General features: G+C 45.0%; 1 protein-coding gene across 2 annotated transcripts in view; it reads right to left on the reverse strand.

Moving 5' to 3' along the window:
- The window catches only part of COLEC12 (collectin subfamily member 12), a 196541-nt gene that overhangs the window by 85187 nt on the left and 96428 nt on the right, over positions 1–14926 (reverse strand). The window contains exon 1 of one of the 2 annotated variants that reach the window (XM_057527293.1): positions 1028–1249. The exons of the other annotated variant lie outside the window; for it this stretch is intronic. The gene's annotated coding sequence lies outside the window, so the exon portion shown is untranslated. Of the gene's footprint in view, positions 1–1027; positions 1250–14926 lie in introns of those variants that run through there. 2 annotated transcript variants of the gene reach the window in all.

A 14926-nucleotide genomic window follows, 5' to 3' on the forward strand; every position in this document is an offset into this window, starting at 1 on the left:
GAAGGTTTCCCATTTTTGCCTCTTGCTTTGGTGTTTGCTTTCCTTCGAAATCTGACAATAAAACTAACGGGATTATTACTGTTTCAACAGGAAGACCACTGAATCCAACGCCTCCATTTTACAAATGCACAAGCTGAAGCCCTGTCAGATACAGTGACTTGACCAAGGCCACACAGACCAAGGCGGCAGAACCAATACTGGACCCCCAGCCCACTCTTCCTCCCAGGACACCATACCAGCTGCCTCTTTGTAGGCATACAACAAAAAGCAAGTACAAATAACCAGAAGCTCCTGGGAGAATAAGCCAGTCCATTTGTTTCCACGTTGATGCCAACTCAGTCCAAAAAACTCTTGTATTAAAGGGCTAACAGATTTAGTTGACGGACCCAGCAAGTGATTAATGAGTACAGGGACTAAGGTTGTAAAGAGATGCTGTATCTTCAAGCTTGGCGTCTGGGACTGGTTCGACAAACACTCTGGGAGAGCCTAGCACTGACCCAGTTGCTGGAAGGAGATGAGGTGATTGAAAGCCAAGTGTGGAAGAATGCAGCAGAAACCTAAGACTCAGACCTCCTGCTCTGCTGACGAACGTGTTATGCATGTCACTTGGCAACAGGACATGGCGTGCATCAGCAGAAAGACACTCGGGATTTCTGCAGTTGAGGTGGGAGGGCACAGGGCCCTACAAACAGTTCACAATTCAGTTGGGAGGGTCACAAGGAAGGCGAGAGTGTCGGTGCCCTACAGTCTCAATTCTGCCACAACAGGCCGTCTCATCCCCAATTTTAGGGGCCAAGGGTGTCCACGATCTCTGGGCACACACAACACAAAAGGCAGGCTCGTGAGAGGTGTACCAACTCAACCACAGAAAGAGCACTAGACATTTTTGAGTTTCTGATTGTCTTTTTTTTCAAACAGTAAAAACACGGATAATAATCCTTCCCAGAAAAATGTGAGGTTAAAAGTTTAATCTGAGTTCACAGCACACACATTCCAAGGGGGCACCGTACTTGGGGAAATTACTCACCTAGAGTTTATGTAAGTTCCGAGGCGATTAGAGTCAGCCGACAAATTGGAGCCAGAACACGTTTACATTTAAGGCTTAAAATGTAGATTCCTCTTACGGAAGAAAGAAGGGTGTCGGGGTGGGGGGGAAATCACCCACCACGCAATGTTTCTTGTTAAGGGACCAGACTCCATTAAGTGTCAGTCCGTCATCCCAAAGAGTGTGGAAGATGCCAGTACACGATCCCCCTCTGCCCGTCCCGCTTGAAAAGCGCACGTCACATCTGCTTGCAATCAGCATTTATCTCGCGGCGTGCGTCTGACTCATTGGGAAAACTCAAAGCACATGTCTATTCCTGCTGAGGCGCCCGCCATTACCATGCAATTTACAGGCCCTATGCAACCCTGAGCACACGGCCACAGAGCCGGTCCCGGCTCTGGAGCTGCTGGGTTCGATGACTTTGCTACCAGCTTCACAAATGGAGGTGACACCCGTGTCAGCCTCCACAGAGCTCTCTTGTCACCTCCCAGCCCCAGTCACAATGAATGCTTCTCCTTCTTTGGTGCGGACCCCAAAGGGAAAGTGTTTGGGAAAGAGCGGCCACATGTAACTAATGGGGAACATGTGGCTTGTTAGTTTCTGGAAGCAAACGGCCTGCGTGCAACCCCTCCAAAAAAAGCCTTGGTCAGAAAGCAAAATCAAAGTACTCTTTCTTTTTTTCGAATGCCTGCAGTCTCTGGGGTGGAGCTTGGTGATTGCAGCACACTTTTCACCTGGGTTTCTCTCCGCCACCTAATCTGATTTCAAGCGGCCTCTCTAACAACACTGAAAGGGAGTGCAGCGTGAACCTACTTAACCGTGGTCTATACCAAGCCACACTCCGGGTTGAAAAGTGAAAATTCATCAGACTTAGCATTTTGTCTGCTGGATCTTTTTTTTTTTTTTCCTTCTGATTTTGGCTCTAGTCGGCCACAAGTCACAGCAAGGTCATGGCCATAGCGGGTCCACAGAGGTGCCTTTGTGTAAGTTATAAAAAGGTGACCCCTCCAGGCAGCTCAGCCCTTCCGGGAGCCTTTCTGCAAAGCAAAACCTGCACCAATGAATGTTGCAGCAGTGGCAGGAGCTTATCAGCCTTTCCTTTCCAGAAATCTTGAAAAGTGATGGATACTCTAAAGTTTGTTCACCTTAACTGGAAAAGGCCACACACCAGGCTGATAAAATGCAAGGGGCCAAAGGCTCGAATAAAAATCTACCATGTACCCGTCTGTGTTCTAGGAATGCTGGACCTCTGCATGGAGAGGCTGGCATGAGTTATCTAGACCCAATGGGCTTCCATCTGGCCAGGTGACCCTGTAGTATTCATTTTGCTCTAGAACCACCTCCTAGATGGAACTGGTTCCTTTGGTGAGGTGGCGTCCACTTTCCTTGGGTCCTTCCTTAGTTCTGCGTATCTCTGGAAAGATGGGAGATTTCCTGTCCTCCTGGTTTGTGCAGAATGTCCTCCCTGCTCTTTACTTCTCATCAGTGGCCTGTATCTTCCCTCAGACTTTGCAGGCAGGCCTGTCCTCTGAGGCCACCTCTACCTTTGAACATGCCACCAACCTTTGACCATCAACCTCAGAAGATGCCATTTCCTAGAGCAGTGGGTTCTAAGCATTTTGAACATATATCCTCCAAATCCTTATTTTTTTTTATTCTTTATTTATTAACATATACATTATCTACACAGGCTATTACCATTATTTAACAGTTCAAGGCACAAAATAGATTTTGAGATTTATCATAACAATTATACATGTAAATTTTCATCCAGATTCCCAGTGACATTTTAAAACTTTTGGAGGTTTTTTGGCCAACTGCTTAGTAAATCAAATTAGATTGCCACTGTTTCTACCTTGTAACACTGTGACCTTGTAGTGTGGTTGGCAAACATTCTGCAGTGGGAGTAGCAGGAGGGCTACTTCTGCCATTTTTGTTCGGTTTTCTTGGAAACTGTATGGTTAGAGTGTTATCTTTAATCCGTGGTTCCTTTATAGGAGTCTTTTCAAGCCATGTATCCCTTTTGTCAAGGTTAAAACTAGATAATACAACTGGTAAATCCATTTAACCAGGCACAAGGAACCAGGCACAGGACACTCCATGCCTTTGAATTGGAAAACTTGGAGACAAAAGACTAAAGACTGGCCCATTCATTCACTCAGGGTTAATACCAGGTCAGGAGAAAAAAGCAGAGGGGGCTTTTTTGGGGGCTGCCAAAAAAATGCTACTTTCACAGTTGATTCCACATCTACATCATTTCTGGTTTAGAGCACTTCCCAACAAAGGAAGGGAAGCGACAGATACCAAACGTGTCCCAATGTCTCAAATGCCTCTAAAGGGAAGCAGGTAAGGTATACGAGCTAACTTCTTAGGTTTAAAGAAACCCAAATCGGGGCCTGTCTTCACACGTCTTTCCTCCACAGAAGGTCAGGGAAGCATGGGAACCACGAGACAGTGGAGAGAACCATGAAGTTCCTCTTCCCACTGGCCCATGCTGCCTCTCGTCCGGCAACAGTAATATCTACAGTCTTAACACCTCCAGTAAATTGATTTTTGTCACCCCATTCTGGGTTTGAAAAAATGAGAGCTGCTATAGGCACATTCAATCTCAAGGGTCACAACTGCTAGTTTTAGAGGGAGGTTGCTACTTTATCCAAGACAAGCAACCACGGTCAAGGTGAAAGGAACGAGTAGCACATTCCCTTTCCGCCCACTTCTATGGTAAAAACCCCAAATCAGCAGATTTCTCCACTGTTGCCAGTGAAGACTTTTCTCTAATGCTTGAAAACAACCGGCCCGTCCCACCCAGGCTCCCTGGGAAGGTGGGAGCAGCTCTGCTCGCTCAGTGGGTCCTGATGCAGGGAAGGGCCCTGGGGGAAAGGCAGGTAGCTGCCTGCAGCAAGGTCCAGAAAACCTCAGGATGGGAAAGGAGGGTTCAAGCTAGGGAGGAGTTAGAGGAGGTAGTTAACCATAAGCTAACTCTAAGTTAGCTTATACACTGAACTATCCAACTCAGTGGCATCCACAATGAAATTCATAGAAGTCAATAATTCTATAAAGAACGAGAAGAAAACTGACATTGAAGCCAACAAAAGACAGGAACAGAGGCAGGCAAAACCTCCCTGTTGTCTGGGCCGGCGGGAGATATGGGAACTGACAGCTTTGCTCTCATCCACATGCCGCCTCTTTTCTCACTACTTGGAGGTGTTCATATACCCGTGAACTTAAATAAGACAAGAAGGAAAGAATCAAATGCCAGCCTATATGCAGTATCCAGACGTGAAACCTAACCTAAACATATCCAGATTCCTCTGATCTTGTTACTAATTTAAGACAAGAGAGTAGGTCCAAATAATGCCAAGCATCTCAGGGCCACCCATGGAAACCAGGCTACTTTATCAGCAGCTCAAGGCACTATTTATAAAAAGCAAAACCAACCAAACAAAACAACCCAAAACAACCCAAACCCGAAATGCCATCCTGGAAAATGCACAACAGAGTCTGAGGTCGAGGACATTTTCTACCCTGCTGGTCTCAGGCCAAGTGTAAGATGCTACTGACAGAGTGAACTTCAGACGGCTGGGGGGGGGGGGTTGGGGGGAGCGACCCCTGCACTAGAGACCCGGTGGGGGTGTGTGGCCAGGAAGTAGGGGCTGAGAGAGCAGCTCACTCAAAAGGATCCTTCTCCTCTGTCCCCAGCTCCTGCTGCTGGAGTCCTTTCTTGTCAAACGAGCCCCGAGAGCAGCCCGAGCTCTGCCACCCCACGTCATGTCATTCACTAATTTATTCATCCATTTAGCAAATATTTATTGAACTCCTCTGAAGGGTCAGGCCCTGGGGATACACACATGAATGGGACACACATGGCCTCTACCTTCATCTGAAGCTTTCTCTAAGTCTCTCTGGCAGGTTGTTGGCTTCAGTTTTCACCCTGGTTAAAAGGCAGACGCTGTGGGGTAGAACTGTGCTTTGTGTTCAGTAAGTGGAGTTTTTCAATCCAGGCTGCTGCCCGGTGCTTGGAAGGAGCAGGCCCCTGCCCCAGCCTGGGTTGGATGTGTGGGGAGAAGCATGGTGGGAAATTAATTTTCATCTGCTTCACAGTTTGCTTGGGACTAACCCAACCTAGGACAGGGCTCCCATCTTGGCTCAATCCTCAGACAGTCCTTGTTAGAGGGCGTCTTGGGGTGGGGGACTGGAGAGGCTCTATTTATTCAGGGTCTATAGATAATCCCATGACAGTTTCAGCAAGGACTTGCCGTTCTCTCTTAGTATGAATAGAGGACCCTCTTCACCTCCATCTGTGTCCCCAGCACAGGTCTGCTGGTAGTGCTGGGAGAAATGAAACTGCAAAGAAAGGCTGGGGCAAGTGGGCATCTAGAAGATGCAAAAGGCCCAGATAAGTTCTAATCTGGATAATCTCTGCGTACTGGATGATGATGTGCCCTCAGAGTGGAGCAAGTTTTAGTCTAAATCGTGCCAATTCTGTGTTCAACAGTTTACAGGCTAAATGGATCCTTTTAGTCTGTCATAAGTTCACGCACTTGGAAGGACCAATAATGTAGACTTAAACATGCCATAAACTTAAAGGAAACGAGGGTCCAGGGCGTGAGGAGAAATGAGCTGTTACTCCTCTGGCAGGGAAAGGCCATTGTATTTCATGTATGATTCGACCATGCTTCAGGAAAGCAATTTTGGCTTTAAATGGCACATTTCTTTCTCCTTTATTAGGCTTCCTGAAGGGTTATTTTACCCCCCGGTACTTTCTTACACTGAGTAGTATTTCAGTTGCGTTGCACAAACCCAGAGGTCTTGCAGAGATCTCAGGAATACTTGGTATGTCACTAATGGTCAACAACCAGCAGACTGTGGTTCTGGAATCCTGAGATGCACACTCGGATCTGTGATGGATGTTTATACCTCTCGGGATGTGTCTTCAATCATTGCAGAAATGCCTGAGCACGTGGCTGTTGGTTGTGCAACGTGAGACGTGACTGACCGTGTTTCTTAAGATGGGCATTTGCGCCATTATTTATTATTGTTCTGGTAACATTTACTATTTCGGAGTGCTTGTTGCTCTGTTCTAAGAACTAACAATTTGACTATGGATTTTTTTCAAAGTAAGTAGCCTAAGCCTCCTTTCCCTGAGTTTTGGAGCAAGGCAGCATCTGGGAACATATGGTTACAGCTTCCTGAAAAATAAACTGTCCTTCCTTATTTTGTTCAAATGCATTCTTTATCCCTAGTGAAACCAAGATGAGATTAGTTCATGGAATTTTATTTCCTTGGGACTTATCTACATGGGGACATGAATCTCATTAGAGCCTCTGAAGGCAAGGGCTAACAGGATGCAGACCGCCTTGCACATAGATGTGATCCCCCCCCAACAGTTCTCACCTAGGAACTGCATATGCTCCGTTGTGATACTATCTGCATCCAGGCTGGTTTCAACCTCCTTAGTATTTAGGTGTTGTTGTTTTTTTTTAATTTTTATTTATTTAATTATTTATGGCTGTGTTGGGTCTTCATTTCTGCGTGAGGGCTTTCTCTAGTTGCGGCGAGTGGGGGCCACTCTTCATCGCGGTGCGCGGGCCTCTCACTGTCGCGGCCTCTCTTGTTGCGGAGCACAGGCTCCAGATGCGCAGGCTCAGTAGTTGTGGCTCACGGGCCCAGCCGCTCCGCGGCACGTGGGATCTTCCCAGACCAGGGCTCGAACCCGTGTCCCCTGCATTGGCAGGCAGATTCTCAACCACTGCGCTACCAGGGAAGCCCAGTATTTAGGTATTTTAAATTAGTTATTCATCAGTGAAATCAAATATTTTTATTTGCATTATAGTGCTTCAGATCTGTCACTGCTCATGCGCCACACAGCATGTGGGATCTTAGTTGCCCAACCAGGGATCAAACCCACGCCCCCTTGCAGTGGAAGCACGTACTCTTAACCACTGGACCACCAGGGAAGTCCCCCTGGCTGGTCTTTTAAATAATTCCTCTATAAAATCCCCAGCAACTCTGTCAGTCAAAGCCATGCAGTTACCTTTGGCTTCCTTAAGGGATTCAACCCTTATTCCAGGGGAAACAGACCAGGTTTTCAAAAAGCAAAACTGTTTTCGACTCCTTAGTTGCTCATGAAAGCACAATTATTACCAACAGAAAAGATACTTTCTAACTGTCACTAAGGACTTGTCCTCAGTGTTCTGTGATATCTGCAACTGAAAGTCTCCAGGTGTCATGGGGAGGGCCAGGGCCAGGGCTGGGCTTAGACTCACAATGCATCCTCTTGGCACCCAATGTTCTTGATTATGAAGTTGGGCTCTCTTCCTCCTTAGAGATCCTCTAAGAAGTACCTCAAGAGAATATGCTCAAAAATTTGCTTCAGTATAATTCTTGGGGGCATGGCAGTGGCCACACCGTGTCATATGAGCTTCATAGCAGGCTTCAAGCCCTCTTTCTTCAGGGTCCAGGGACAGGAAGGCTGAAAACTGTCTGTGCTACGTGATGACCTGGAATTCAGAGGACCCAAGAGGGCCTGAAAGGGACATTTGTCTTCTGGAGCAGTTAGCACTTGGCTCCAACAAAGGCCTCCCTCCTAAGACAGCAGAAAGTGTTCTACTCTGGAAGGCACAACGAATGGTCTGAGTTCAACCATGGCATCACCGTGGTTAATGGTTTCCTCACCTGTAAAACGAGGGTTTGGGTATATTCAACAACTTTCCAAACCCCTTCCGGTTCACATTTGTGTGACTCTGTAATTCCATTCTACATAGAATTATACCCTAGCAGACCATGGTAGAGCAAAACTGTAACATAACAGTACGAAAGAGGGTATTTATGACAGTTAACCATGGCCAAACAACACAAAGGCTACTAGAAGTGAGGCGAGAAGGTGACTTCTCATGACTCCTTTACTGCAGAGATCTAAAAGATCCAGGAGAAATCTGGCAGGGATCTAAAAGATCCAGGAGAAGTCTTGCCTTGTGAGATGTTCAACCTTCACATAATAAGGATCTTAGCGGTAGGTGAATTAGGGCTATCTCCATGACTGGTATAACGATCCCACTCCTCCGCCCTGGGCAGCAGTAATAGTTTGTTCCTTGCCTTCAGGTGTATGTTTGGGAGCCTCTTGGAGGGTGAGGCATGTGCACAAAAGCTAGAAGCACATAAATCAGGCACAAAGTGACTAAGCAGCCATGGCCTAAGTGAGCACTTTAGGGAGGGTGTCTAATTGTTTCACAGGAAGTGTCTGACGGTGCCCCTGTTCCTGACAGTGAGCCATCTGGATTCACTTCTCCTTCAAGGGTTAATTTACTTTGCCCTTCAAACGGGGTTTTTTCAACTTCTCATCTATAGTCTTAGCACTCAGAAGAATGCTAATCCTACTGAGAGGACTTTGAGATACTTGGTTCCTAGGCTTTAGGAAACAAAGACTGAGAGCTATGTATGACCAGCTTAGGAGAGACCTTTTGAAAGTAAGAAGTACAAACTAGATCAGGGATGGCACAATCATGATAGAAGGACTCAGCCTGGGACTTCCCTGGTGGGGCAGTGGTTAAGAATCCACCTGCCAATGCAGGGGACACAGGTTCGAGACCTGGTCCAGGAAGATCCCCCATGCCCCGGAGCAACTAAGCCCGTGCACCACAACTACTGAGCCTGTGCTCTAGAGCCTGCGAGCCACAACTACTGAAGCCCGCACACCTAGAGCCCGTGCTCCACAACAAGAGAAGCTACCACAATGAGAAGCCCGTGCACCGCAACGAAGAGTAGCCCCCGCTTGCCACAGCTAGAGAAAGTCCGTGCACAGCAACGAAGACCCAACACAGCCATAAATGAATGAATGAACGAATTTATATTAAAAAAAAAAAAAGAAGGACTCAGCCTGGACCAGAGCCACTGCCTAAGGGCAACCAGGTCCTTAATGAGTGGAACTGGTAACTAATAGCAAACCCCACTTTATCTTCTGTGTGGTTTGTTGTATGTACACATGAGTGGCAAATTGTGTAAGGTCTTCACTTATCACAGTGTGTGATTTCAACCACTCCTAAGAAATCCTTTTGTTGTCTTCATACAGACCCTGTGTTAAAAAACAACAAAAAACAAAAAGACAAAAACACACAAACAAACCAAACAACTTTCAGGGGTTGTTATAAATAGATTTGAACACAGGTGACCATAAAAGACAAGATTCTGATGCCCAGAGTGGGAAAATTCAGGCTAGCAGCACCCACCTGCCCCACCCTTGAATACACAGAACACAGACAGCACTGGGTGTGCTAACACTATACACACTTACATAGAGGCACTAAAGAACAGTATATTAAGCAAAGAGTGTTTTGTTGGTGGTATTTGTTTTATTTTCAGTGATGATTTACTGTCCAACCTCCTGAAAAGACAGTTTTAACCGAAAACACATCCATCTAATTTCTTTTGGAAATCTCTATCAAAAAGATAAATGGGGCTTCCCTGGTGGCGCAGTGGTTGAGAATCTGCCTGCTAATGCAGGGGACACGGGTTCGAGCCCTGGCCTGGGAAGATCCCACATGCCGCAGAGCGGCTGGGCCCGTGAGCCACAACTGCTGAGCCTGCGCGTCTGGAGCCTGTGCTCCGCAACGAGAGAGGCCCGCGCATCGCGATGAAGAGTGGCCCCCGCTTGCCACAACTGGAGAAAGCCCTCGCACAGAAACGAAGACCCAACACAGCCAAAATCAATCAATCAATCAATCAATCAAAAACATACGCATCTGATTCAAGATCCTCATTAAAAAAAATAAATAAATAAAAAAAAAAAAAAAAAAAAAGATAAATGGAGTTGATGATTACAGTTGTATTTCCATTAGCTAACCAAAATGAAGAGCTGAGGAAATTATCCACTTTGGGCAAAGGTAAGAGGATAGTTACCCTTTCAAATCTAAAGTGTCCACACTGCCAATTTCACCAGGTCATTGGGCAGCCTTCTGATTCACCTGAAGCCAGGTAAACATGGCGCAGGGTTGGCTCACCTGTCGTTCTCACATTCCTATAGTATTAAAAAAAGGGGGTGGTGGGCTTCCCTGGTGGTGCAGTGGTTGAGAATCTGCCTGCCAATGCAGGGGACACGGGTTCGAGCCCTGGTCTGGGAAGATCCCACATGCCGCGGAGCAACTGGGCCCGTGAGCCACAGCTACTGAGCCTGCGCATCTGGAGCCTGTGCTCCGCAACAAGAGAGCCCGCAATGGTGAGAGGCCCGCGCACCGCGATGAAGAGTGGCCCCCGCTCGCCGCAACTAGAGAAAGCCCTCGCACAGAAACGAAGACCCAGCACAGCCAAAAATAAATAAATAAATTAATTAAAAAAAAAAAAAAAAAAAAAAAAGGGGGTGGGAAGAGGTTTTCTTTTGCTGCTCTGGAATTGGAAGAACCCCAAGATCCAGCCCAGGTCGTTTTCCTTTTCCCCAGATGTATTTCTAGTTGGTTTATTTTTTAACTTTATTTTAGGTAAAATGAGAATAGCAAAACCACGTGAAGATTAAGCATGAAATGGAAACTCTGATGTCTTCAGCTTCACACATGGCAGCACCAATGTGCTTGTGTAATACAGTAATGAAAGCACTGCTAGCTGAACTTCGGTGACTTCTTTTGATCCCTTGAAATCTGTTTATTCCCTTGAACTGGAATAATTCCTGTGGCTTTGTTTGTTTATTAGCAATTGTTTTTCAAAGTTTGGAAAAATGTAGCAAAAAAAGAAAAAGAAAGAAAGAAAAGCAAGTGATACAACAAGAATATCATTCCTCTGCCTGCTATTTACAAGACACTAAAATGAATTAAAATTTACTCTAACAATCTCCAAGAATCTCAAAGTGCCATTTCATATGTTTAAAGATATTATCTGTGTGATAGAAATTTATGGGGAACTGGATTATGGTGTTGTAAACCAAGGCTTCTTTTGACCAAGTCATGAACTTGTGTTCCTGAATGAAACAAAATATTCAAAAGACAGGATGGAGCCACATATTGATTTAAAGTGGGACTAAGGATGGGGCTGTATAAACTGAATGAAAATTAGCTACCACTGCACAGGCCTTTCAACCAGGCGTATCCATTCATTCATGGCCACATGGCAGGCAGCCATAGAAACGAGTCACAGATTGCAACAGTGGAGACTTCTGGTCTACCTTCACATCTGCATCTCTCTTTCACCCCATCCCATCCTGTTCTCCTGGCTACCTCTGCTGGGCTTCTGAACCTTTGACTTTGCCCTCCTCTCTCGCTCCCTGCTTGCCCCTTGGACTGGCATGGGACACTGGCCTGGCGCTCACTGCTCTCTAGGACTGGCTTGCAACCCTCTTTGGTTAATTTTTCTCTTGTCTCTTTGGGTAATCACTTCCCCACTCAGGGCTGGGCTCTAGACCCCATGTTCAGCTTTAGCCATCTGTCCAGTACCCTGAGCAGACTGACCCCAGACCCCCCTGAGATGACTGGACAATGTGAGTTAACAGTGGGCACCTTATATTAAGGTGCCTGTACTCCCCAGGCTGCCCTTCCTGTGACAGGACCACAATTACCTGAGAGGGGTGTCCATCCAAACCCCATTTCAAAGGCTTTCCTTGTGATGTCTCCAGGGACCTAAAGTATGAAAAAGCTCAGAGACGGAAAGGTGTCTAGAAGTCTTAGTCAGAAATGGAGTGTGTTAGGCAGGGTTCCCCAGAGAAACAGAACCAATAGGATGCATAGGAATTGGTTCATGCAATTGTGGAGGCTGAGAAGCCCCAAGAGCTGCGGTTGGCAAGCTGGAGACCCAGGAATGCTGATGGTTTAGCTTCAGTCTGAGTCTTAAGGCCTGAGAACCAGGATAATGATCATTGAGACACTAATAAAAGGTCAGCACAGTGCCTGGCCCCTGATAGGATTCCAGCAAATGTCAGTCTCTTCCTCTAACTCCGTAAGAATCAAGTCTTATTAAAATTTGAGAAACAGAAACATTCATATCATACATGTAATCCACCTGTGTTTTCAATAAATAAATAATACATCACATACTGCACTTCCTTTAGCAGTCTTTCTTTTCAGTCACTATCTTGTACTAAAAACTCCTGTAGTTCACAAACAGAAAAAACAAAAGATGTCAGATTTTGAACGTGGAAAGGAACGAATGAAGGATTAAACTTGAATTATTCATAGCTGTCTCAAAGTTGAAACTCTCCAAGGAATTCAAGTATTGCCAGATATCGAGAAAAAGAAAAAAATGGGGAAAGCAAAAAAGAAGGAAAGAGATTTAAGCTTATATAAGTCGAATTTCAGAGACACGAAATAGGTCTAAACTCATTAATGTGTATGGGGCTCCTTAGGAAATAATTTTGTTACAACTTACTTCACACTAAAACAGGGGTTGAAATGCCTGACTCAGAAAGGACTGTGTTCCATAATTATGACCAGCTTATTAACCTTAAACAAAGTCAATGATTTTTCACAACTGAAAGAATATTATCTGGATATTCTGCATGTAGACAAATGTTTTAGGCTCTAAAAGAAATGTCTCCTTCTCTCCAAAATGCAAGCGTTCCTATAAAGAGTGTTGATGAGTTGCTTTACTTATGATTCTGTAGGTATTTATTTACTACTGGAATCTGTCTATTATACCATGGGCACACTTAACATAGCAATACTGGAACATGTTAGCATTGTGGAATCTCATTAATTTGATCCTATAGGTATTTATTAATTACCTCCTATAAGTAGAGGACTCCTCCCTGTTGATGCAGTTATATCTACATTTATACACATAACCACACATATCTGAATAGGCTTCACCTAACTGATTTGGAGTTGCATGGGATTTACTAGGCACGGGCACACAAAAGAAGCAGGAAAGATCATCTCTGTGTCCGTGAGCTGACAAGCTGACTGAGGCCTGTGGTGGGAGAAAAATGTGGGCAAAACTGGCCTCAAATCCTGGCTCTTCCAATTATTAGCTGTGTGATCTGGAACAAGTTACTTAATTTCTCTGAACTTCAGATCTCACCTCGGTAAGTCAGGGTTAATAATACCCTCCCTGTAGCGTTATTCTGAGGATTAAGTGAAATTATGCGTAAAGTGCCAAGCACGTGGTAGACAGTTTTCTTCTTACATAAATCCTAGAAACAAATGTTTCCTGCAGGTGGTTTGGTGCCCTTCTGGTTTGTTAAGTGATGCCGCATGTGCATAAAATACTGAGCTTGGAAAACCAAGCTGACTAAAAATTAAAGTTTAGGACTCCTGCTTCCAGGAGGATGAAGTGGACACACTTTCTCCCATCTCTCCTGTTAAGTATAACTAAAACCCTGGACATTAGATTTAAAACAAATTTAAGAAGACTCTGATAGGTGGAGAAAAGAAGGCAGACTAGCTAAGGATCTCAGGACCCATGGAACAACACGGTGGTGAGTTGTTCTTCTTTCTTTTTGTTTCACATGCCCCATAGTTAGAATTGAAGCCAGAAACTCTAACCAAAGTTAGAAACACCAAAGGGCACAGATGAAAAAGGTCCCAACAAGAGCCTGCTCTCTCAAGGAAAGGGGCAGCTTAGCAAGACCGCAGACATTTAAATAATAAAAGCTGTGCTCCAGCCAAATACCACACACACAAAAATGGTGGCCCTACCTCTACCCATGCCAGCCAAGCCCAGGTGGGGAGCCTAGACTTCCCCACCGTGAGGTGCCCCAACACCCCTCTGGAGTGGTGTCAGAGAATGCCCACTGGAGAAGCAGGACTCTCACCATTGCCTAGTGATAACAAGGCCACCCCACTGTGGGGTCAGAGGAGACCACGGAGAGAGCTGGAACTTCCACCCCTGCCCAGGATTGATGCTTAGTAATGAGCTATGAGGATAATGAACAAAATGTCACCCCTCAAGTGTCAATGGAGGCTGAGTGGGGGACCTGGATTTCTGCCCCCACCTAAGCAATGAGGTGGTGCCCACCCCTTCCCTGCCGAAGTCCTGTCAGAGAGAGCCAGCTTAAAATGGATTTCAGTAACACCCAGAGTCTCATAAAATAATATGAAAATATCCCAGTTTCATTTGAAATCACTGGCATACCAAGAAGCTGAAAAATCTCAAACTCAATAATAAAAGGACAATCAATAGATACCAATACCCAGAAGACACAGTTTAGGATTCCCTGCCAAGAATTTTAAAGCAGTCATGAAAACTTGCTTCAATGGGCAATTATGAATGTTTCAAACAAATGAAAAAGATAGAAAACCTCAGAAAGGAAATGGAAAGTCTCAGCGAAGAAACAGATGACCTAAAAAAAAAAAAGAATCAAATGGAAATTTAGAATAAAAAGAATACAGTAACCAAAATAAAAAGCTGATTGGAAGGGCTCAACAGCAGAATGGAGGGAACAGAGGAAAGAACCAGTGAACTGGAAAGTAGAATAGTATTTTATCTGGACAACAGAAAGAAAATAGATTGAAAACAAGATGAGCCTCAGGGACCTGTGGGACCAAAACAAAACAAAACAAAACAAATCTAAACACTCATGTCATCAGAGTTTTGAAAGGAGAGAAGAGAGAGGAGGTGGAAGAGTACTTGAAGAAATAATAGCTGTGAAAACTTCTCAAATTTGGCAAGAGACATAAACCTACAGACTCAGAAGATGAATGAGCCCCAAACAGGGAAAAGCCAAAGAAATTCATGCCAAGACACATCACAATTAAACTTCCGAAAGCTAAAGACAGAGAAAAAAATGTGAAGGCAGCAAGAGAGAAACAACATTTTTCTTGTGGGGGAAAAACAATTCAAACAACAGTGGCTTTCTCATCAGAAAAATTGGAAGTAGAAACAATATTTTTCAAATGTGGAAAAAAACACACAAACAAATAAAACAACTAACCCAGAATCCTATATCTAGCAAAAATATCCTTCAGG

This window comes from Balaenoptera acutorostrata, chromosome 13 (genome assembly GCF_949987535.1).
Source record: "Balaenoptera acutorostrata chromosome 13, mBalAcu1.1, whole genome shotgun sequence".
Taxonomy (NCBI): domain Eukaryota; kingdom Metazoa; phylum Chordata; class Mammalia; order Artiodactyla; family Balaenopteridae; genus Balaenoptera; species Balaenoptera acutorostrata.